Consider the following 27,265-nt stretch of genomic DNA (forward strand, 5'->3'; position numbering starts at 1 on the left):
CCATTAAATATTTATTGGGGAGTAGCCCCCAACCTTCCCTTCTTGCTTCCTCCTTCTCCAATTCTTCCACGGTTTTTGTTTTTTATAGGTCCTAAGGATCTTAATTCTTTTGCCAATTTGATATTAGGTAATACTTCAATCAGCTCACAGTCTTTTTCCTTAACCAAGTTCTCTGTAGAATTTGTGTTTGTCACTGATACTTTGCTCAGTTTCTGAACCTTATCATCAGTTTTTATCAACATATCTTGTATGATATCAGCTTCTTCATCTTCAGCATTAACCCTTTGTAGGATTGAGAACTTGTTTCCATTAACAGGAGAAAGGGAACCTTCTACCTTTAGATTAAACTTTTTATCTGAGATCCTGTCAGGACTTGTGATTATAGAACCTATTGAAACATGATAGGGAATACCTGAGTTTGCAAGCAATCAACTAGGACTTACTTGAGTTCGCAGGAAACCCTTCCCAACTGTGCTGAAGGAAGTATGAGGCTCTTCCATATCCAAGTGATTATTCAGAACCTAATCTGATATGCAATCCTCATCCTCATCCATAATCTGATCTAGATTAGAAGATTGATTTGGTAAGAATTCCCCTTCTTCAAAATTTCCAGCCTCATCACATACATTAATCTGACCTTCTTGATCATAAGATAAGAATTCCATTAACAAAATCTAACATGAGGATGGTTCTATTACTGACAATGTTGAGGAAGTTACTTTTTTTGATGTTCAACACTTTTAAAATTGTCTTAACAAGGACTTTACCCCTCGTAATATTAACAACCTTACTACTATCCCCAACGTCATCTCGCATGAGGATAATGGTTTTCATTTTAAACCTCCTTATTTATATGAATAAAAATATATTTTTTTGATACAAATGGTGACTCTGTTGCTGGTTTGGATGGTTTTACTTCTAAATTTTATAAAAGGATTGGTGTATTATTAATGATGATCTCTGTGTATTATTAATGACTATCTCTATTTTACACCAAGATATAATTTTAGGAAAAAACAATAGTTAAAAAATTCATAAAAATATTAGAAACTAGCTTACTAAAAAAGGTGCAAAGACTAATAGGTCTAAAGTCTTTCCAAATTCTAACATCATTATTCTTAGGGATTAGAATAATAGAAGTACAAGAAAAGAATATAGACATCAAATCACTTCTGAGCATATTTCTATAGACCAGTTACCTATTAAGTATGGTGGTAACCCTTTTCTTAAATGTAGAAATAAATCTTTTTTGTTTGACGATTTAATTACTTCTATGTCTTATAAATTCTTGCCATAGGATTCTAGTTTCTTGAGTTTTGGGGGTAGGCTTACTATCATTAGAAGTGTTCTTTGCTTTTCTATGATTCCTTCCAAACTCTACTTCTCACTAAAATGGTGTGTAATAGAATTGATATAATCCTTCAGAAATATTTTTGGAAAGGTACTAATAGCAACACTGGGTGGTATGGGGTGTAAAAGCATGTCTGATTTATCTCATGCTTTTTCCTTTAAGTTATGGATCACTTTTCATGCTATAAATGAGTTTATGGGCTAAATTTATGTATTCCAAATATTTTGTGGGGAAGCATCCTATTATTTATTTTTTTAATATTGGTGACTCTGAAGTTTGGAAAAGGCTTTACAAGGTTATGTGAAATGTGGAGCCTTATCTTTCTTAGGTTTGTAGGGGTGGAAACATCTTCTTCTTGCAGGACAAATGATTAGGTAATTAATCTATAGACTCTATTATTAATTTATCTTCTACTACTATGGTTAACGTAAATTTTTTCATTAACGATAACTATTATGATTATGATAAAATTGCTAATGTGATTCTTGACTTTATTATTCAAAAAATTCTGAATCTCCCCTTGAACTTAGAGAGTCGGAATAACTTTTATTATATAAGTTAGCTAATGATGGGACTTTTAGATTAAAAGATGCTTGGCATGTGTTTAGAGCTAAGAATAATGTTACTAGTATTTTTTATATGATTTTTCATAAAAGGAATTCCTCCTACTATTACTACTTTTTATTTGGAGAATTTTACATAGATTCATTCCTATTGATGATAACTTGATCAAAAGAGGTTTTATCCTTCCGTCAAAGTGTCAATGTTGTTATCTTGTGGAGAATATGCATCATATTTTTATCTCAAGTTCTTTAGCTATCAAAACTTGGTATTATTTTGATGATATTTTAAAATTAAAATGTTTTAATGTTAATTTGTTTATTAATGCTCTGATTAATTATTTGTTTTTTATTTCTAAAGGACATATTATAAATATTATCCCTTCTCTTTCTTTGTTGTTTCTTTGGATGGAAAGGAATAATTCTCTTTTTAATGGCATTAGAATGGACTCTCAGAGGATTATAAAAAATGTGAAAGACAAACTGCTAAGTCGATTCTCTATTAATTTGCTTTCTATCAAAAGTTTAAAAAATTATTATGATGTTACTTCTAATTTAGGAATTTGGTTGGGTGCGCTTCTACCTATCTCTGAGCGTCGTTATATTTCTTGCGTTAAAAAATGCTTGGGTTATTTCAAGTTAAATGTTAATGTTTTTATAATAATGTCAGCATGGGGTGTGGTGGGATCATTAGATATTTCCAAGGCAATGTCACTCTTACTTTTGCGGATCCTTTGTATAATGGTAACTTTCATCTTTCCCTTCTTAATGATATTTTTATGGGATAAGAATTTGTATGTCTCTTTACATTACTAATATTAGGATTAAGGTTGAGTCTATTCATAATATTCATTGCATTTTTGATGTTGCTGACTTGGTTTCCAATTTTGACATCTTTTATCTTGTTAGGGATATTAAACAGTTGATGATTTTTATCATTGAATCCTTTTCTAAAGTGTTTAAGGATGGTAATGCCTATGCCAATTTGCTAGCCCATTTTGGGTCCGGGATTGACTACTTCATTAATTTATTGGAAGCTAATGATCATTTCCATTTAAATCTTATAGGGGCCTACACATTAATATAAAAAAATAGGTTACAGAGTCCTTAAAGGAAACCATCAGCTCAGTACCTCTCAAAGAAGCAACAAAACAAAGATAAAGAAAACCTAAGAGCCAATTATCTCAGCTACCAACAAAATACAATGACCCTAGTAACATTCTATTGATCCTATAGACAAGCATGCAAAAAAGAAAGAGCAAAAGATAGCAGTAAGTCTCAGTCTTTCTATCAAAAATGAAGCCAATCCTGATCAGCGTCCTCTACAAAAAAGAGAGAGAGCAAACAGGAAAACTATGCCAAAAAATAGTATTAGCAAAAGAACTATAATAAGAGTAGCGAAACAAAAATTAAAAGGGAAAAAAGACCAAGGTAAAACCAATTTCAGAAATCATAACATAATAGTTCAAAATACAAACAATGAAGTCCTTCCAACAGTAAGTCTTCTAGCAGCTGAAACAATAGTTTTCACCATCAAAGTCTAGGTTAGAGATAAGGAAAGAACTGAAATTCAAAATAATACCACACAACAAATTATTGGGTAAACTAAGGATACCACCACAAGAAACAGCAAAGCCAGACTTAGGATGGTAACAACAAGAGCTAAGAAAGCCAGTGAAAAAATAAGCATCATTAGGAAGTACTAACAGCCGCTCAATCCTACTCAAGAAACCAACCAAAAGGATCACAGAAATATCCTCCAGCAAATCCCATAATACCCATAATACCAATCCAGGATATAGAGAAACAGCACCACATCAAAACCTCCAAACACCCACAGACCAAAAACGGAACAATCCACTGCTCTAGAAAAATCAACAAGCAATGATCTTGTCCTTCACCCTTTTAATAAGATTAAGATGATTCATCTTAATCCCATTAAAAATGGAATTATTTGTTTCCAAACAAAGGTACCAAAGAGTAAGGGATGAAATAAAAATGCGAATATGACCTTAAGTATCACAAAACCAAGAATTAAGTAGAGTACTAAGAGATAAATGAGCATTAAAAGTGTTTAAATTAAACATGTCATCAAAATGGGTCCATGTTCTAACAGCCATAGGGCCAGAAACAAAAATATGGTGCATAGTTTCAGTGTGATAACAACATTGTCATTTAGAAACTAAACTAAAACCTTTCTTAATAAGAATATCTTCCGTAGGGATGAATTTATGGAGGACCCTGCACACAAAAATAGAAATAGTGGCAGGAATGGAATTATGCCAAAACATGGAAAAAATTCTATCCATGTTGCCTTTTTCTCTAAAGAAATGCCAAGCACTCTTAACAATAAACTTCCCATCTCTGGATAAGTCACTAAGCATGATATCATTGGAAGTGACGTTAATAGGCAAGTTTAAAATACGATGAATAATACTATCAGGGAGCATATTAGATAATTTATTATAGTCCCAACAACTATCAGAAAAGAAATAATTGACTTTAACAAAAGCAGCATAAGTAGAATTTAAAAGAGAATCAATAGAGTCTTTACCAATCCATCTATCTTACCAGAATAGAATATTAACTTCACCAAGACCCCGCAAAATTAATGGCTCCACCTCCCATTTAACCTTACAAAGCCTTTTCCAAACTTTAAGGTCACCAATTTTAGGGGGAATAGTGGTAGGATGCTTGCCCAAACAGTATTTAGAAATCATAAAATTGGCTCACAAATTTTGATTAGCACGTATGTTATACCAAAGTTTGCAGGAAAAAACCTTAGCAAGGTCAGGTAAATTTTTCTAACCCAAACCACCTTCCTCTTGCACACCACAACACTTATCCCAAGTAGCCCAAGCAATTTTAGAAGAGGAAGATGTACCTTTCCAAAAGAACTTATTAATCAGCTTGTGGATCCGACTGCAAACCTCTTGAGTAGGGAAGATATTTTGAAACATGTAAATAGGAAAATAACACATAACACTTTTAATCAAAGTCAATCTACCACCAAAACTAAGAAAATTAGAATCCCAGGAAAGAAGCTTATTCTGAATAGTAGCAATAGGATCATCAAACAAAAAGGTTTGCCTTCTATCTTTAAATAGAGGAACACCAAGGTATTTGATGGGCAGCTTAGCATGATTAAAACAAGTAGCATTTTTAATGGCTAAAATTCGATTATCATTAATCGTTTTAATAGTAATAAAACATCATTTCTGTTTACTCAAAGATATTAAAAAACTCCATAACCTTCTGAATTATATTGATAGTAGCATTAGTAAAAACAATAAAGTCATCAACAAAACAAAGATGGGAAATTTGAAACCCACCCAAAGTACGGTAGTACAAGCTAGTGTTTTTCTCAAATAAATTAGTAAGACCCTAGAAAGAAATTTAGCTACAATAATAAACAAAGCAGGAGGGATAGGATCTCCTTGCCTTAAACCATGAGCAGGTTTAAAGAAGCCATGTTTAGAACCATTTAAAATAATAAAGAAATACACATTCTCAACACAATTCTTAATAAGATTAATAACCACAGAGTTAAAGCCAAAAGAATCAGTAAAGAATGGACCAATCAATATTATCGTAGGCTTTGATAATATCCAGTTTCAGAATCACATTACCTCGTCTAACCCTGATATCATGATCTTGACATAATTCATGGGCTAAAAGAATATTCTCAGTGATAGTCCTACCTTTCACAAGCCCCATATGATAAGGATAAATAATTTTAGGAAGCAACAAAGCAAGACAGTTAGAAATAATTTTAGAAACTAGTTTATTAAAAAAGGTACATAAACTTATAGGCCTAAAATCATTCCAAGTTTTAACTGAATTGTGATTAGGAATAAGAGTTAAAGAAGTAGACAAAAAATTAAGGTATAGGACTTCCAGCAAAAAAGTCCAAAATAGCAGCAAAAATATCATGGTGAATAATATTCCAGCATTTTAGAAAAAAATATAGTAGTGAAATCAGTAGGGCCAGCATTAGAATTACTATTCATATCCATTAAAGATTCTTTCACCTCCTCAAGAGAAGGGGGTCTAGATATAATCACATTATCCTCTTGAGAGAGAATTTTGGGCATAAAAGAATGGTCAAGAATCTGAGTAGGAGTAAAATCTTTATTAAAATGATTTTGAAAATGGAGCACAACTTGATTAGCAATATCAACAGGGTTAGAAGTAAAGGAGCCATCTTCCCTTTAGATCTTATTGATACTATTCTGAATCCTTTTCCTCTTAACAAGAGAATGAAAATATTTGGTATTACTATCCCCCTCAGCCAAATGTTTAGAAACAGCTTTCTGCTTCAAAAAAACCTCTTCTTGAGCTTGGAATTTAAAGAGATCAATTTTTTATTTTTTTTAACAGGGCAAAGTTAACATCATTAAGGTCATTCTGACATAAATTTTTAAAGGAATTCACAAAATCTTCAGCATGATGATATTAGAAAAAAATATTTTTAAAAACTTTTTTGATTCGACCAATTTAGCACTTGCTTCAACCTTTTTAGTTTGAGCCAAAGTCTATGCATACCAAAAATCAAATTATCCGAATGAAGAGGAGCATGCCAATTATCATGAACAATAAGAAAAAAGGAGTCATTAAGCAACCACATGTTCTAAAATCTAAAATGACCATGGGAATTAAATTTGCTATTCTTAATCGTAATAGGGAGGGGAGAGTGGTTAGACAATGTTCTACTAAGATGTTGGACATTAGTAGCATTAAAAGAGCTGATCTGAGAGTCATTAAAAAGCACACGGTAAAGCCTTTTCCATAAGTGACCCCTATTCCACGTGAAATTATTACCAGAAAACCTAATATCTTACAAGATAAAATCATGTTATTAAAATCAGCCATAGAACGATAAGAAAGGGGAGAGTCACCAATTCTTTCAGAGGCAGAAGATATGGCATTAAAATCACCACCAACCAACCAAGTCAAGTTACATGTACTATGGAAATTCATGATCTGATCCTATAAAACTCTTCTATTGTAAAGGGAAGAAGCAGCTTACTCAAAAGATGCATAGCAATGAAAATTAAAAGCCTCAATATTGCAGTGCATGACTTGATTGAAATCGCCAATAACATCAATTTTAAAAGGATTTTTCCAAAAATCCCAAATTTTGTTAGACACATTAGAAATACCATAACCAAAACCCAAAAACTGAGAGGTATCCATTAAATGGGAAACAGTAATTAAAGGTTCAAGTAAAATAAGAATAGAAATCTTATGGGTATGACATAAATTTTTAACACGAATTCTAGAGGAAGGGCAACCAATGCCCTGAACAATCCAAATAATTGTACTAAACATAAAGAAAATTAAAGAGAAGTCTTCGAGCGAGAATTTCTAGGAGTGTTTCTAGCCGGTTGCAAAGTAATAGGCTTAGGTTTTCTCCCTCTTTTACTTTAAATTTTAATAAAAATAGTATCCATGTCATCCTTAGTAGAACATTTAGCATTAAAATTTAAATCCTCTTTATCTGATAAACTATCGCTATTGTAGAGAGTATTTGAAGGAGACTTACAAACATTAGGACAAACGTCCTCCATGAACCTACCATCCTCTTCCCAATTATCCGTAACAGTCATAGCACGATTTTTTGAGGAAGAAGCTGGAATAGTACATAGGTTCCCAGAAGCAATTTATTCATCCTCTAATGTCAAAACACACTTGGCACCTTCGCTAACCACCATTTGATTATTCACATTAGTATCCTTATCGGAATCCTGCAAATGAAGAGCATTAGAAATAGCAATAGGATCTAGATTATCATGACTAATAATGCAAGAAGGAATAGTTTCAGAATTAGAAATAGCATGATCCAAAATTTCCTCAGAATCATTAGAAACAGTATTTAATAACACAACTTCCGTGACCTGCAAACCATTTTGAACATTAGAAACATCATTTAAATCAGCTATAGGATGTTCCTCATCAACCAACCGGTTATCCCACACATTCAGCAAAGGTTCAGTGAATAGAGTATTTTCCTTGTCATTACCACCTACCTCCTCTAGCTTCTTCACATAATTTTTTTCAAGATGCAAATGAGGGTGTTTCTAATAGCATTCATTAACAGCATGTCCATGCATTTTACAATAAGAACAAAAAATAGGTAAGTTTTCAAAATCAATTTTTTGAAAGTATCCCTTATTTTCCAATCCAATCCAGATTTAGTTAGGATGTTACTTAAAAACATCCAGCTAAACCAACACCCTCGCAACTGAAGGTCTAAAAATTAAAGTTGTCGCTTGGTCTGTATGTAAAGGTCGACCAAATATAGATATTCCTTGTGATTAGTTGTTATTTCTGGTTGGATTTTGCTAGCCTGTTGTTGAGGGCCGCCTGTTGGTCCCTCTAGGTTGATTTATTTTTTAAGGGCAATTCAGCTTGTTGCTTGTTTTCCCATTATTTTTTTCTGTTAGTGGATGATGGTCCTTATTATGCCTCATATCTTAGATTAGTCGTTTAGGTTGTTGTGATATAGGGTACTATTAATGCTGGTTTAAACTTTTACTATTTTGTTCTGTACACTTGGTCTTTTTTTATTCTTTTGTTTGTAGGTTGTGGTATACCAACTGGTTGGTTCATAACATTTTCGGTATTGGTATTAAATGCTTCATCTTGATTAGAGCTTATATTTTGGATATCTATTAGGCTAAATTATTTACCCTTTACTTTAATTACTGCTATACTTATCCTGGGTATCAGATTTTTGTGTAGAATTTTATTTTTGCAGGTGCTTGTATTGAGAGTTTCTTGGTGGGGAAGATGGAGATGGTTAATATTTTTTGGTTCATTCCTTATTTTTGGGTGCTCATTCTTGTGCATCGTAGAATGTACCTAGGGCTTTTTATCATTTTTCTTACCAAGACACTCAAGCTTTTAGGTTTGTTTTGCTTTCTTTTTGTAGCTTGTTTGAGCAGTACCGAGCTTGAGGTCCCTTAATGGATAGTGTAATTTTTTTTTAAAATTAATGCATAGGCCCCATTGAGGGTTTCTCTTAAAAAAATTGTATTAAGCAAATCATCATAAATTATATTGCCATTATCTTGGATGAAATGCTCAAATCAGAAATACTTAGTTGCCAATCTCATTTAGGCAAGGTACTATTTTTAGAAATCATACAGGATGAGCCCATATCATTATGGGCGATTCATTACAATCATGCCTAAATTAATTATGTGATTAAGGAAAGTAATTAATGTTAGATTGACTGATCATATAATCCTAGACGATCGCAAGTCTTCTCCTGAATCACTTAGACGGCCTAAACTATCTGCTGGACGATAAGTTATAATTCTTCATCGTCTAGCTACTTTTGCTGGATGACCTGAACTATATGCTAGATGATAATTAAATATTTTGAACTAATCATACAGAATGATCCAAGCATCATTTTGGATTATTAATTATATTCCTTCATCATCCAACATTGATCTCTTAGACATCCCCAACTATATGCTGGATAATATATATGATTTTGAAAAAATCATATAGGATGATTAATTAATTATCCTGGATAATCAGAATAAATAATGTGTTCTAATCATCCAACATGCCAAAATCATCCTTGATGGAAGGGCTGAAATATAATGATTGTACAGGATGATCGGTCAATTGTCCTAGACGATCTTTGATGGTAGGTTGCAAATTGGTGTAATTTTTAAGGCTTCCTTTATAAGATCTCTTATTTATTAATGAGAGCATCTTTTACTATTGTCATGATTTGAGAAAGCATAGAGAAGGAGAGGGAGAGCTTCAGAGGGAGAGAGAATCTTGTAAGGGGGAGATTGTGAGGTGTTCACAAAGGTTGCTCCAAGAAAGGATTCATGTTTTCTCCTCCAATCGTCATCCTTGGATCCTTGGTGTCTCCAGGGAGCATTCCATTAGATCAAGGTTCTCTGCCTACTTCAAAAGGAAGCAAAAGGAGTTCGGGTTCTTTGCTTCAGCGGGGTCGATGAAAAGGAGTTTCTAAGGGCTTCTCCACCTTGATGTGGGAGAAAAAGAAGAGTCACAATGTTTTAGTGTAATACATACAGGAGAGGCTTCAGAGAGTGGACGAAGGTCAAGTTGTTCGAACCACTATAAAATCTGGTGTGTTCATTCTGAAATATTCCGGCACATTATTTTCCTTTTTTTTTAAATTTTTGTGATTGATTGTGTTTATTTTATAATATTCAAAAAGGTTTTAGAAAGATTTTTCTTATTGCTTAAGAATTTTTAAAAATACCAATTCCTCCCTCCGCTCCCCACCCTCCCCCCCTCCTTGGTTAGCCTTGAGCTAGTTCATAAGGGCATAACAACCATAACAAACTTTCAAGTGGTACTAGAGTGGGAATAATAAAATAAAGTTTTTGAAAACTTTTGAATTTTGATCAATGGCTAACTTTGGTAACATAAATACTATAGAAGGATATTCCATTACTTGACCACCCTTATTTGATAATATATCATTTGATTATTGGATAACACGCATGTCTACATTTTTATAATTTATAGATTATCGCATGTGAGTGTTGGTAAAAGAAGATTATTCTTCACCAACACGTGAAATCAATGGAATCAAAACTAAACTCCCATTTTCTAAATTAAATATTGATGATAGGTATCTAGCACAACTTAATGCAAAATATTGGAATTTTTTTTGTGTGCAGTGAAATCAGAAGATTTCATACGTGCCTCAACATGTGTTACTGGTAAAGACATTTGGGATAGATTATGTATTACTTATGAAGGTAAAAGTGAAGTTAAGAAATATAGGTTAAATATTTTACTTCATGACTATAAACTCTTTCGCATGAAACCTAGTGAATCAATATCTGAAATGTATTATAGGTTTATACAAATAGTTACCTCACTACATACCTTAGGAAAAGAACTAACAAACTATGAAAAAGTGAACAAAATCTTAAGATGTTTACCTTCATCCTTTGATGCTAAGATTATTGCTATAATTGAGTTCGAGAATTTGAAAGTTTATTCGATCGATAACTTACTTTGATAACTCATTGCTTATGAGGAATGAGTGAACAAAAGTCAACTTGATCAAGAGGAGAAAAGGAAGGAGAAAATTATAGCCTTAAAGGCTAATAATAGAAATACTGACTCTTCTAGTTCTGAAAGTTATGACGTTGCCTTAATTAGTAGGCAATTCAAGAGCTTCTTAAGGAAGAAAAAAAATCACCATCATAAGTAGAACATAGGTAAGAATAGAAAGAATTCTAAAGGTTCTTTTGATGTGATTTTCTATTAATACAGGAAGCTGGGACATGTAAAAGTTGATTTCCATACACTTAAGGCTCACCCCAGTAAGGAGAACGGTGAAGAGAAACCCAAGTTCAGGAAGGATAAGAAATGGTTTCAAAACACTTTCTGGGTGGATTCTGCATCAAACTCCTTTGAGAAGCTGAAGAGGAGACAACAATCTTATGTTTAATGGAAGATAAACATCTTGATCATTCTAACTAAGAAGAGGTATGTGAATATACGATTAATTACTTAAAATTTATGAGAAAATTCATTCATCTTATATAAATCCTAAAAAAATTTATGCTAGCCTAAAACATGAATTTTTCAATTTACAAAAAGAGAATGAAAATTTGATTAAAGATCATTATACACTTGATAGAAACCACATGAAATTATTGGATGAGTTTGATAAATTGAACAAATAACATGAACTATAGAAATCATCCAACATTGAACTAAAAAATAATTTTAAAATATTTATGGATGAATTTGATATTAGATAACACTATTTGAAAGTTGATAATGCTGCTTTAGAAAGGACTAATTTTTTAAAGTTGAATTTAAAGAATTTGATGAAAATAGGATTCAACCCATACATGAACAATTTTTTAATACTGATCATAAGCCAAAACTTTTTAACCCAGAAAGAGGCACTATAACCTGAGTAGATTAGTAAAAGTTTTTTATGATGTTAGATTTTTTTTATGTGGCTTGATAGTGTTAAGAGAGTTGTTATTTACATGTTTTACCTTCTTGCAACTTGTATAGTTTTGATGATTCCAAATATTATTGTTTTAAGTATTATATTCTCCTGACACGTTTTGGAAGAATTATTTTTTCTCTTGTATGGACTAACATTTCAAGAAAGTCAAACTCCAGACTAAAGAAGACTTTAAATAAATTTCAGCATGAGATAGTTTGTAAATTGAAGTTTGAATTTTTCTTTGTATTGAGTTTGAGAGAGTATGAATGTAATTGAGTAGCTTAACACACACACACTTGGGGAGATCTTTAAAAAATTATACTGGTCGTACGGGATGAACCAAGTTCGTATGGGACGATCAGGTAAGTTATCCCCTCAGAAGTGCAATGGAACAAACAGGAAGTGAGAAAATTTTTCTAAGTCCTGATTGTCTAGACAAATTTTCATATTCATCCCTAGATGATGATCTCTGTAATCTCACTTTAAACTGTTCATCCAGACGATTCATATGATTCGTCCCTGTGCGAAGGCCTTTGGACACTTGAATTGCACTGATCGTCTAGAAGATTCTTCTAGTTCATCCCAGGATGAAGTCCTCTGGACACATGGGTTAAACTAATCATCGAGATGATTCATCCTGCTCATCTCAGGATGAAATCCTCTGGACATAATTCATTCAGACGAATATTTATGTTCATCCCAGAATGAAGGCCTCTCTTCCCTTAAATTTTGGGACCATCCTACAATTTCGTCAGAATGAACCCTTGATATAAAATTTTATCCCAGGATGAATTTATTTCAAACGGGAAGATGATCGGGTATGAAGTTAGTTCGTACCAATATACAATGGGTTCGCATGCAACTGTTTTAACACTATTCATACAGGACGATCTGAAGATTGTCCGGGACGATCGATTATGTACATACATGAAAGTCAGTAGTTTTTGGATGATTTTTCATGTCTTTCCTATATAAAGTCCACTTAAAACCATCTTGTAATCTTTTTGCTTACTGATCTTTGAGTCAACTTAAGGGAGACTGAAGGAGAGAGTGTAAAAGAGTGTTTGAAGGAGGATTCTTACTACTAGAGCGTAAAGGATTTACTTGGTACTCAAAGGAAAGAATCTCCACTTGTGATTTGTGATTACTTCACTCTTTCTCTCATTCTTCTAGATTTCTTGTGAGAAGATCTGTCAACGAGATCCAGTTCTCTGCCGACACTTGGAGAGTGTGAATAGCCGAAGGGTTCTCTTCCTATACTTAGATAGTGTAAATAGCCGAAGGGTTCTCTTCTTACACTAGAAGAGTGTGAAAGGATGAAGGGTTCTCTTCTTATACTAGGAGAATGTGAAAGGATGGACGGTTCACTGCCAACACCTGGAGAGTATTAAAGGACGAGAGTTCTCTGCCGCACCGGGTAGTGGTGGAAGAGAGTTTTGTAAAGGCTTCTCCGCCTTACTGTGGGTACAAAAGGAGAGTCCTTAGTGGTATTAGTGCTATACTCGGAGGGTGCCTTAGGAGAGTGGATATAGGTCATGTTTTACAGAACCACTATAAATCTTGTGTCTTTTTAAATTCCACTGCTTTTATTTTTAACTTTTTTAATTTGTGATTGAAAAACCTTTTCTACAAAATTCACTAAAGTTATTCTAGGATTAAAATTCAAAAAGAGGGTAAATTTTTTAATTACCAATTCCCCTCCTCCTCTTGGTTAGCTGCTAGGACATAAGCTTAGGTCTAACAGCCTAATTAATATTGAATAAGTTTATATAAGTGGTATCAGAGCTTTATTTTAAAATCAAAAGTTTAGACTACTTTTTGATTAACGTAGATGACTACATTTGGAAATTGAAATACACCTGATGGTTACTCTATAACTAGACCTCCATTATTTGACAATATTCCTTTGGATTTTTTGGTTACACACATGTCTACATTTTTTATAGTGACTTGATTATCGTATGTGGATCTTTGTTCAGGAAGGGTATACAAAACCAACTAGACTAGTTGACGGGGTTATGGTTGAAACACCTTTTGTGGAATGGACAGTAAAAGAACGTGACTTAGCACAACTAAACACCAAATGCTTGAATAGTTTCTTTTGTGCTCTTAAATCAGAAGATTACCTACGGATTTCTACTTGCAAGAGTGGAAAGGATATATATGATAAACTTTGTATAACTTATGAGGGGACTAATGAGGTTAAGCAATCTAGATTTAATATCTTGTTGCATGATTATGAATTATTTTGGATGAAACCAAATGAATACATTTCTGATATGTACACAAGATTCACACAAATAGTCACCTCTTTACTTGCATTGGGTAGGGAACTAACGAATGCTGAAATGGTTAATAAGATTCTTTGTTATTTGCCTACTATATATGATGCTAAAATTACTAAAATTACAGAGTCTAAAGATCTAAATATTTACTCTATTGATAATCTTCTCAGATCGCTAATTGCTTAAGAGCAAGGAGTTAGCCAAAGAAAGATTGATATAGGTGAACCACGAAGGGAAAAGGATATAGCACTGAAAGTGGAGGAGTCAGAGAGTGAACACTCACAATCTAAGGATGAAGATGATATCACACTAATGACTAGACATTTCAGAAGCTTTCTGAAGAGGAAGCAAAAGAGACGCCAATAATGGAATCGAGGTAAATTTAATAGAAATGTCAAGGTTTCAAATGATGTTATTTGCTATGAGTGTAGGAAACCTTTATACAAGGAAGAGGAAATTCCAAAACTCAAATCCACTCCTAGCAAGGGGAAGGTAGAGGAAAAATCAATTGTGAAGAAGGGCAAGAGGAAATTCCAAAGAGCTTTCTGGGAGGACTCAGATTCAGACTCATTAGAGACAGAAAAGGAAGAGGAAGTCACTAATCTGTGCTTAATGGGTAATAACCTTGATCAGTTGGATCAAGATTAGGGTCGTTCTCACATAAAACCTCGTGAGAGCATATGGTACCTAGACAATGGATGCTCAAAGCATATGACTAGAGATACTGCACAATTCATATCGCTGGAAGCCAGGAGTGGAGGAAAGGTTACACTTGGAGATAACACCACAAGGAAGGTGGCTAGGTTAGATATGATTGGAAATCTTAAGAATTTTTTCATTGAAAATGTGTTATTGGTTGAAGGCTTAAAGCATAATTTGTTAAGTATAAGCTAGCTATGTGATAAGGGATACTGTATAAAATATTTTCCTACTAGCTGCATATTAAGCCTAAATGGAAATGATGTTTTGAATGGAATAAGGGTAAACAACGTGTATATGTTAGACTTGAATTGCATTAAAACTCCTAATGCTTTTTATTTAAACACTATTTCTGATGAGTCATGTCTTTGGCATAGGAGACTTTGTCACCTTAGCATGAAAAACCATAGGATGATTACCCAAAAGAACCTAGTGAGAGGTATACCAAAACTAGACTTTACTAAGGGCCACCTTTGTAATGCATGTCAATTAGTAAAATAGGTGAAGTCCTCTTTTTAGTCCAATAAGGATCTTAGAACCAATAAACCATTAGAGATTTTACATATGGATCTTTTTGGACAAGTTGGAATTGTAAGTCTAGAAGGGAAGGTATACGGATTTGTGATTGTGGATAATTACTCTAGATAGGTTAGATTCCTATTTTATAAGTGAATCATTTGAGGAATTTAGAAACTTTTTGACTGGATTTAAGGAAAGCTAAGATGTAAAATTATGACTACTTAAAGTGATTATGAAGGAGAATTTGAGAATGAAAAATTTGAGGATTTTTGTAAGGAAAAATGAATTGATCACAATTTTTCTACACCTAAAACCCCACAGCAGAATGAGGTAGTCGAAAGAAAAAACAAAACATTAATAGAAGCCACTTGAGCTATGTTAGTAGAATACTCACTCCCTAAATATTTTTGGGCTGAGGCGGTAGCACTGCATGTTATGTTCTGAATAGGGTGAATATGAGATTAAAATTAAATAAAACACCCTATGAGTTACTAAAAGGAAGAACCCCTAATTTATCACATTTGCATATTTTTGGATGTAAGGTTTTTATTCATAATAATGAAAAATTTGCCGTAGAAAAATTTGATCTAAAATCAGATGAATGAATTTTAATTTATAGGATACTCAAGTGTTGGAAAATCTTATAGTTGAACGTTGCATTTGCATTAATAAGAAGGAAAGTACAAAAGAAGTATGGAACAACAAACTGTGTCTTCCCAAGACAAAAAATAAAAGTGGGAAGAGCTAAACTAGTGAAATCAAAAGCCATACATGAGTGACACCACAAAATAAAAGCAAAAAAAATAGCAAGGTAGAGCCCCTTTGGTTTGCAAAGAGGACAACCTCAATAACATGCCCAAGGGATCATTGAGGAGCTCAAAAAATAACTCCAAAAGGGGGAGATACCATAAGGTAGTTTAAAACAACCCGAAGGCTGGATGATATCCCATTGCTACAACAATGGTATGATTCCCAAGTTCTCCAGTAGGCATGTAATTAGGGAAGGCCTCTTTGTTCACCAAAGGGGACAAAGTGTTATAGAGCATTCAATAAAAGAACTTTAGTAATTGAGGAGACCACACATATTATATTTGATGAATATAAAATTTTAGAAGAGCCAAATATTATAGAAGATGAGATTGAGATTAACTCCCAAAATATTAATAAAATAAATTTGGAAGAAAATCTATAAGAAAATTTGGAAATAGAAAACCCATGGCCTAGAGATTTGATATTTTCTTAAAACCACCCAAAGGAATTAATTATTGGTGAACCTAGTGAAGGTGTAAGGACTAGGCGTGGAGTAAATAAAGAAGTCAATCATTCAGCCTTTATTTCAACCATAGAGCCCATAAATATTGATCAAGCACTTGCAGATGAATTTTGGATTTTTTCTATACAAGAAGAGTTAAATCATTTTATAAAAAATAAAGTTTGGAAATTAACTGTAAGGCCAAAGGATCAAAGTGTAGTTGAAACTAAGTGGGTATTCAAAAATAAAATGAATTACTCAGGAGTTGTCATTAGAAATAAGGCTAGATTAGTTACTAAAGGGTATAATCTAATTGAAGGGATTGATTTTGAGGAGACATTTGCCCTTGTAGCTAGACTTGAAGTAATTAGGTTTTTTTTAGCCTTTGCCTATTTTTGAGGAATTAATTGTACCAAATGGATGTAAAAAGTGCCTTTTTAAATGGGGTAAGTCAAAAGAATGTTTTTGTAAAACAACCTCCAGGTTTTGAAATATCTAAACACCCAAATTATGTTTTCAAATTTAAAAAGGCATTATATTGATTGAAACAGGTACCTAGGGCTTGGTATAAAGATTGAGCACTTCCTACTTGAAAGATCTTTTGAAAAAGGTAGTGTGGATACAACTCTCTTTTTGAAAAAAATTGGAAAGGATATACTCATTGTACAAATTTATGTTGACAACATCATTTTTGGATCTACAAATAAAAATCTTTGTGATGATTTTTCTAACATAATGAGTAGTGAATTTGAGATGAGTCTAATGGGAGATTTAAGTTACTTTCTAGGTTTTAGCATCAAGCAAATTGAGTAGGGTATATTTCTTAGTCTGTCAAAGTATGTTAAGGACATCCTAAAAAAGTATGAAATGGACAATACTAAACCTGTTATTACACCTATGAATTTCTCAGTTCAGTTGGATAAGGACCCTAAGGGAAAATCTGTTGATAAAACAAAAATTAGAGGGATAATTGGATCTTTGCTTTACTTAATAGCTATCCGGCCCGATATCATGTTTAGTGTTTATTTGTGTGCTAAATTTCAATCAGATCTAAAAGAATCACATTTAACAGCAGTAAAAAGAATTTTAAGATCTCTGTTAGGAACTTAAAACTTAGGAATTTGGTATCATAAGTTTAACTCTTCATTAGAAATAATTGGTTATTCAGATTCTGACTTTGCAGGTTGTAGGGTTGATAGAAAGAGCACTTCTGTAACATGTCAGTTTATTGGAAATTCTTTAGTCTTCTGGTCCAGAAGAAAACAAAATTCAATAGCCCTATCTACTGCAGAAGCTGAATACATTGCATTAGGAAGTTGTGTGGCACAAGTATTTTGGTTACAACAATTAATTGATCTAAGATTAACTATAGGCACTATTCCCATTTATTGTGATAACACTAGTGTTATTTGCATTTTTAAAAATCCTATACAACCTGAAAAAACCAAACATATAAATAATAGACATAATTTCATAAGGGATTATATATCCAAAGGAGAAATTGAACTCATTCATGTTTCTACAGAAAATCAACTTGCAGACATTTTTACAAAACCACTAGCCTTTGATACCTTCAGTACATTAAGAACAAGCCTTGGTGTGATCGATTTGAATGCTTAATTAAAATAATTCTGTAACATTGATGTGTATTTTTCTAGTTAGTATTTTTGTGTGTATTTATGATTATGTGATTTTATGTATTTTTCTATTATTTTTTATTGTGTTTGTATTTTATTCTTAAAAAATTCTAACATCTAGATCTTTGATTGCATGTTTGAAAAATTAAGTGAAAATCATCCAGGATAAAATTCATTTCATACGAGATGAACAGTTTCCGTACAGTTTTTCAATTATTATTTTTTTTGTTCGTCTGTATGATCTTCACGATCGTCCGGACGATCTGTTAAATTGCCTGTACGAATGTTGACAATTAAATGTATAAGGTGGGTTTTATTATGCATGATCATATGTACGAACCTATGGTTCGTACAGATGAATGCTTGGCATTTGAATGTGGGGGACGGTTTAAACTGCCATTAAAATGATCTTTAATTTCTGATCGTCCAGGACGAACACATGCTTGTCTGTATGTTCGTTTAGTCAAAAGTCTGTATGAAAAGGCGCATTGTTACTTGTTTGATTACTAAAAGCCATTTCTTTTTTGGACTTATTCGTTCGTCCAAACGAAATTCCATTCATACGTACGAACTCAAGTTCATACGGGATGAAATTAATTCTGTTAGTATGAAAACTTATTTTTCTTTAAGACGAAGGTTTTTGAACTCACATGTCATCACTTCAAACATCCCTTTCAAACCCCTATTTAGCTAGATCTTCTCCATGGCTAGCTCAAGCAAAAGACAAAAGATACTGGCTCAGGGACCACCCAAAAACTCTATTGAAAACTTCCTGTCCAAGGCCAATGAGAAGTTCATTCATAAGTTTTCTTCAACCAAAATCACTCCATCTTGAGTCCTTCTACAAGATCAAATCAATTTTAAGGTAATGAATATGTTTTCTCTACTCAATTTGGCCTCATTTTCACTCTTGTCCACTTCTACAATAAGGAGTCCATTCACTACTTTCTTGCGAACATGTCCTTTAACTCTGATCATTCTTTGATTAGATCCTATGTGTTTAAGAAGCAAGTAGAAATTACTAAAGAGGATATGGAAATATTTTAAAACTTAAGGACTGAAGGGATTAGAGCCCATACCTTGACCACTACTTCTGATTTTGACTAGTCTTAAATAAATAATGTCCTCAGAGGAATTAGAGTAGTAAGTCATTTGCCTAAGGTAGCCACTCTAAATCAAAATGCCCGAATCATCAAGCATGTTCTTCGTACCTATATTATACCTAAAGCTGGTGATCGAGTAAACATTACTCCACTTCTTTCTACTGTGACTTATCTAATCATGACTAGCCAACCTATATATGAAGCCCAACTACTCATTGACTACATTTATGGACTTTCTGAGATTGGCCATGTCTCCCCCAAGAGAAAGAAAAACATTTCCTTAGGACATCTTGTTGCTTATTTTGGAGAAGAAGTATGATCTAGTTCATCCAAATCATAATTTAGAGGAGCGTCTCTACTACAACGATGGATCTTTTAGAGCAATCTTCACTAAAGATGAATCATGTGCAAAACCTATTACTAATGACTCAGAGGAGGAACCCTTACCTGCACCTACTAGTGAACCGAATTATTAAGATTTGATTCATAGATTTTATCATTTAGAGACTCATTTTGATTAAAGATTTGATCAAATTGAAACTCACTTACAACAGCAGGATGCTCAGTATAATCAAGACAAGGGCTATATGCAAGAGCAGATAAATGATATAAGTTCCAATATGCTTATGATTAGCAATTATTTTAATTTCATCAGTGCTCAACCTCCTACCCCTCCATATCAAGTCCCCTCACAGTGATTCATGTACTTCCTTATGATCTTCTTTAGTTTATGTACATGTGATGAGATTGATTGTGATGTGATGTGTTTTAGTGTAATGTATTTTAGTTATGTGTTAGCATTTGTGTTTTATGTTTCTAGTTCAAATTGTAAGTATATTGATATCATTTCTACTAATTATAATTTTCTTCATCATGATATCAATGTAAGTTATATTGTCTTGATTTTAATCTTGTTTTGAAATGTGTATTAGCCTATATAAAAATTCTTAAAATTTTTTATCTTACAAGTGTTATACCTTGAAGTGCAATACAAAATTAAATTCATCAGAAAATCTAATTTTTCTAAATTTAAGTTATGCTTATAACTTGATGTAATTAAGAATGTCAATCTCATGTCTCTTATTAGACTAATTTAAATTTCATATTATTATTGCAAATTGTGATGTTTTCTTGTTTTGTATTTCTATTATTAATATAAATCTTATTGTACTTAGAGAAATTTGAAATTTGAGATTATTGATTTTGGAAAGATTGAGAATACACTTGAAAATGTTCAAATGTATAAAAATCAAAAAGAATGCGTAATGGTTTGCAATTTAAAAAAAGAGGCATAAAATAAGCCCACAAGTAAAAATGTGCACAAAAAAGTTCCACAAATATAGAAAAGATGCGCAAAGCGCCACAAGTTGTATTTTGTTCAGATTTTTTCCTTAATCTTTCAATCTTTTAATTCAAATTAATCTTCTGCATGATTTTATTTCGTATTGAAATTTGAAATATATAAATTTTATATTCATCATTTATGCAATGATATTCTTTATCTCAATGAATAAATTGACTAATGTTTTTGATAAATCTTCTTTACTATCGATGTTATATCTCTTCTTAAATCCTATGAATCATTCTATTTTCCTAATGATTTAATTTTATTTACAAAATTTTTTTCAATCACTTTCAAGGATCTTTTATAAAAGGATTATCATATGACTTCTCACATTTTTGTTCTTTTTCTCCTTCTCTTTTTGTTGTTGTCAAAAAGGCGAAGAAAAAATTGTTTGTTCTTATTTTGTTTGTATTTTTTATTTTTGTATCGTATCATTTTTAATAAAAAAATAAAAAAGAGAGAAAAAATTGTTGTGCAAATGCCTCCTTATTCTTACATGTTTATTAATTCAGGGGGAGTTTACGAGATTCTTAGAATTTAAAAATTATATAAATAATATTTGTTTTGCCATCATCAAAAAGGGGGGAATTGTTGAGAGAGTTGCTATTTGCATGTTTTACCTTCTTGCAACTTGTATAGTTTTGATGATTTCAAATATTATTGTTTTAAGTATTATATTCTCCTAACACTTTTTGGAAGAATTGTTTTTTCCCTTGTGTTGACTAACATTTCAGGAAAATTGAACTTCGGACTAAAGAAGACTTCAAATCAATTTTAGCATGAGATAGTTTGTAAATTGAAATTTATATTTTTCATTGTATTGAGTTTGAGAGAGTGTGATTGTAATTGAGTAGCTTAGAACACACACACTTGAGGAGAACTTTAAAAAATCTTACTGATCGTACGGGACAAACCAAGTTCGTACGGGACGATTAGGAAGTGAGAAAATTTTTCTAAGTCCTGATCATCCAAACAAATTTCCATATTCATCCCTAGACGATGAACTCCAGAATTTCACTTTGAACTATTATTCCGGATGATTCATACCATTCGTCCCTAGACGAAGGCCTCTTGACCCATGAATTGCACTGATCATCTAGAATATTCATCCCGTTTGTCCTTGAACGAAGTCCTCTGGACACATGGGTTAAATTAATCGTCGAGACGATTCATCCTGCTCGTCTTAGGATGAAATCCTCTGGACACAATTCGTCCAGACGAACATTTATGTTAGTCCCAGGATGAAGGCCTCTGTTCCCTAAAATTTTGAGACCATCCTACAATTTGCTCAGAACAAACCCTTGTTATAACTGTTAATCCCAGGATAAATATATTTCGTACGGGATGATGATCGGGTATGAAGTCAGTTCGTACCAATATACAATGGGTTCATATGCAACTATTTTAACACTATTCATACAGGACGATCTGACAATCGTCTGGGACGATCGACTGTGTACAGACTTGAAAGTTAGTAGTTCTTGGACAATTTTTTTGTGTCTTTCATATATAAAGTCCACTTAAAACTATCTTGTAATCTTTTTGCCTGCTGATCTTGGTGTCAACTGAAGGGAGAGTGAAGGAGAGAGTGTGAAAGAGTGTTAGAAGGAGGATTCTTACTACTGGAGTATGAAGGATTCACTTGGTACTCAAAGGTAAGAATATCCACTTGTAATTTGTGATTACTTCACTCTTTTCTCTCGTCCATCAAGATTTATTGTAAGAAGATCTGTCAAGGAGATCTAGTTCTCTATCGATACTTAGAGAGTGTGAACAGCCGAAGAGTTCTCTACCTACACTTGGAGAGTGTAAATAGCTGAAGGGTTCTCTGCCTATACTAGGAGAGTGTGAAAGGACGAAGGGTTCTCTGCCTACACTAGGACAGTTTGAAAGGACGGACGATTATCTGCCAATACTTGGAGAGTATAAAAGGATGACGGTTCTCTACCGCATCGGGTAGTGGTGGAAGAGTTTTGTAAAGGCTTCTCCGCCTTGTTGTGGGTATAAAATAAGAGTCAATAGTGGTATTAGTGCAATACTCGGAGGGTGCCTCCGGGGAGTGGATATAGGTCATGTTTGACCGAACCACTATAAATCTTGTGTCTTTTTATTTTCCGCAGCTTTTATTTTAACTTTTTAATTTGTTGTTGAAAAACCTTTTCTACAAAATTTACTAAAATTATTCTTGGTTTAAAATTCAAAAAGAGGAAAAAAATTTTAATTACCAATTCACCCCCCTTTAGGTTAGCCGCTGGGACATAAGCTTAGATCTAACAACCTAATTCATATTGAACAAGTTTCAACTGATAGGATTTATTTCCTACATATGCACCATTCATCATTAAACACATTTGGCATAGAGACCTAAATTATTTGATTCAATGCATTACACACATTCATTGCATCCTTCTTTCCATAAGAAGGGACCCAAACTTATTTTGGTTTCTTAATCTAACGTTTGATGATTTTGTAGATGTGGTCTCACACAAGACCTTATGAGAGCAGGTGGTATTTGAATAGTGGATGCTCACGCCATATGACTAGAGATGCTAATTAATTCATTTTACTAGTGGCCAGAGCTTGAGGCAAGGTCACTCTTTCAGAAAACACCACCAAAAAAGTTGTGGGTGCAGGTATAATAGATAACTCCATGAACATTTTGATTGAAAATGTGTTACTTGTTGATTGCTTGAAACACAACTTACTCAGCATCAGTCAACTCTTGGATAAAGGCTTTATTATAAAAATTTTATCAAACACATACATTATAAGCTTGAATTATAATACTATTTTGTAGGAGAAAGGATCAACAATATTTATATGTTTGATTTAAATAATATTAAATGTGTTGCTTCTTTTTGTTTAAAAAGAATTGCTGATGAGTCTTGGTTGTGGCATAGGAGGTTACGTCATGCTAGCCTGAAACACTTTGAAAAGTAACCCAAAAAGGCTTTGTTAGAGGAATCCCCAAGCTTAAGTTTGCTAAGGATCACCTGTGTGATGCCTTTCAACTAGGGAAACATGTGAAATCCTTTTTCCATTTCATTAAAGATATTAGAACCTCTAGACCTTTAGAAGTCTTTTATATGGATTTATTTGGATCCATTAGAACTACAAGCATAGGGGGAAAAGTCTTTGGATTTGTAATAGTTGATGACTACTTGAGGTTCACTTGGATTAGATTTATATCACATAAAAGTGAGTATTTCGATGAATTTAAGTCTTTCTCCACTTGTATTAAGAAAAAACTAGGATGTGAGATCTTGACCATCCATAGTGATCATGGTGGAAAGTTTGAAAGTGTGATATTTAAAACTTTCTATAAGGAGCAAGGGATTAGTCACAACTTAACAGATATTAGGACCCATAAGTAGAACGGGATAGCTGAAAGGAAGAATAGGACCTTAGTAGAAGTTGCTAGAGCCATGCTTGCTAAATATTCACTTCCAAAATACTTTTGCGCTAAATCAATAAACACAGCTTAATATGTATTGAATGGGGTGAATGTTAGATCAAAACTAAATAAGACACCATATGATATAATTTAGGGGAAGAAACCCAACCTTTCTCATATCCATGTCTTTGGATGTAAGGATTTCATTCTAAATAAGGGGAAATCACTCATAGGAAAATGTGACTTACAATCTGTTGAAAGAGTGTTCTTAGGCTATTCAAGTGTAAGGAAATCTTTTAGAGTGTTTAATAAGAGGATATTGGTTGTGGAGGAGACTACTCATGTAGTGTTTGGTGAATCTAATTCTGAGAAGTCTAGAATTGAGAAAGAAGATGAAGTAGGAGAGATTACCCAAGGAATAGAAACTACAAATTTGAAGGAAAGGGTAGAATCTCAAAGCACTGATGTAGTAGGTGAGAATACCCAAGGTGTAAAATCTATAAATCTGGAGGAAAGTGCTTTTCCTATATATTGGAGATATTCTTCAAGTCATCCTAACGAACTGATCTTAGGAGACCCTTCTAAAGGTTTTAGAACTAGGTGTGGTCTTAGAATAGAAGTTAACCACTCTACCTTCATCTTCATGACTATACCCACCAACATAAATTAAGCCCTTTCTGATGAATTCTAGATCTTAGCCATGCAAGAAAGATTAAACTAAATTATTAAAAGTGATGTTTGGGAGATTATAGAAAGACTTAAGGGCTAACGTGTAGTAGGAACCAAATGGGTCTTTAATAATAAAATGAATTATTCTTGTGTGGTGGTTAGGAATAAGATAAGATTAGTGGCTAAGGGGTATAATCAAATTGATGAGATTTAGTTTGAGAAGAGTTTTGCCCTTGTATCTAGATTGGAAGTGATTAGAGTGCTACTAGCCTTTTCCTATTATAAGGGATTTAAGTTTTTCCAAATGGATGTTAAGAGTGTCTTTTTAAATGGGGTAATAAAAGATAATGTGTTTGTAGAGTAACCCCTAGGTTTTGAGAACTTCCAATTTCTAAATCATGTTTTTAAATTAAAAAAGGTTTTGTATGGATTAAAACAAGAACCCAGAGAATGGTATGAGAGGCTTAGCACATTCCAACTAGAAAGGGAGTTTATTCAGGGTAGCATAGACACCACCTTTTATCTAAGGAGAGTAGGAGATGGATTACTCTTTATCCAGATCTATGTTAATGATATAATTTTTAGATCTTCTGATAAATCTTTATGTGATGATTTTTTTAAAATGATGAGTAAGGAATTTGAAATGAGTATGATAGAAAAATTATCTTACTTCTAGGGGTTTAGCATAAAATAAATTGATGATGAAACCTTTCTTAATGAATTAAAGTACATTAAGGACATCTTGAAGAAATATCAAATGGATAAATCCAAGCCAATAAGAACTCCCATGAGCTCCAATGTTCAATTTGATAAAGACTAAAATGGAAAATTAGTTGATCAAAAGAAAAACAGAGGAATAATTAGATTGTTCCTTTAATTGACAGCTAGCAAACCTGATATAATATTTAATGTGTGACTTTGTGCTAGATTTCAAGCAGATCCAAAGGAGGCCTACCTGAGTGTAGTTAAGACAATCTTTAGATATCTCTTAGGAACCAAAAACTTAACAATCTGGTTTCCAAGGCACAACACATATTTTGATATTAAAATATATTATTATTAAGACTTTGTAGGGTGTAGGGAGAATAGAAAGAGTACCTATGGAATGTGTCAATTCATAGGATAATCCTTAATCTCTTGGCCCAGTATAAAATAAAACTTAGTTGCACTTTTTACTGCTGAAGCTGAATACATCTCATTAAGAAGTTATGTGGCCTAAGTCCTTTGGTTAAAGTAAAAGATTCTGGATTTAAGATTACATATAGGCACAATGTCAATTTAATGTAATAACACTAGTTCTATTTACATTTCTAAAAATCATATTCAATACTCTAGAACCAAATACATTGACATAAGACATAACTTTATAAGGGATCATGTTACTAAAGGAGATATTGAGCTACACCATATAGCAAATGAAAATCAATTGGCTGACATTTATACTAAACCTCTGTCCTTTGAAACATTCAGCATCTTAAGCACCAGATTAGGTGTCATAGACAGAAATGCATGAACTTGATGATTACTAAACTCTGATTTTATGGCTTTTTTATCATTCTTTAAATTTTTGTTTGTTTGTTTGTTTGTTTATTTTGGTTTTATGCTGTTATTTTTTGTGTTTTATTATTATGTTATTTTTCAATTCAGTTTTATTTTATTAAACATGACTAGAATTAAATGTTTTTCCTTCTTTACGTTTTTAAAATTTTTAGTCAATTATTGACATCCCTAAATAAGTTAATAGGAGAAACATCATTGATTGTTTCCCTTCATCTAACTTCTTTTAGCGATGTAATTTTCTTTTCCAAGCAAAAGTCTATCTTAAATTAACAACTGGACTTTAAAATTGAGATCTTTTCTATCTTCTTAAGTAATCTATTTCATATAAATAATGTTCTAAGTCATTAAATCACTTTCAAGCTTTCTTGATCATGTTATTGCATTCATCATATAAATATGATTCTACTTTGTAATTTACTCCTTATATTATAGAGTGAGTTTTTCTTCTTTATTATCTAGAAGATATCCTCAAAATTGAGAGTATTTAAAGGTTTCAAAAGGTATCTAACTTGCAAATATGAAAAGAAGCATAAAATAAGCTCAAAAAGAAAAATTGAAAAGATGCACAATGATCACAAAAAAATTAAAAGATACACAAAGTGTATAAAAAAATCAAAAGATGCGTAAAGTGAGGTAAACAATTGACAAGAGGAATAAAATAAGCCTAGAAGAAATCAAGCATCAATCTCTTTCAAACCTTTAAATCTTAGAAGAATTTATGTGTCACTATATATTTTTAAAGAGTTGATTTTGAAATTCATGATTATAACTAATTACTTTGCTATATTCATCTATAAGATATTTTTCTGTAATGAAGTTTTGAACGAATTACTTTTTTATCTGATTGCTTTTTCTAAGTTAGATCTTTGTTTTTAAAAGATGGTTGCCCTGTAAAATGTCTGAGTTCATGTTAAC

Source organism: Dendrobium catenatum, unplaced genomic scaffold, assembly GCF_001605985.2.
Source record: "Dendrobium catenatum unplaced genomic scaffold, ASM160598v2 fragScaff_scaffold_847, whole genome shotgun sequence".
Taxonomy (NCBI): domain Eukaryota; kingdom Viridiplantae; phylum Streptophyta; class Magnoliopsida; order Asparagales; family Orchidaceae; genus Dendrobium; species Dendrobium catenatum.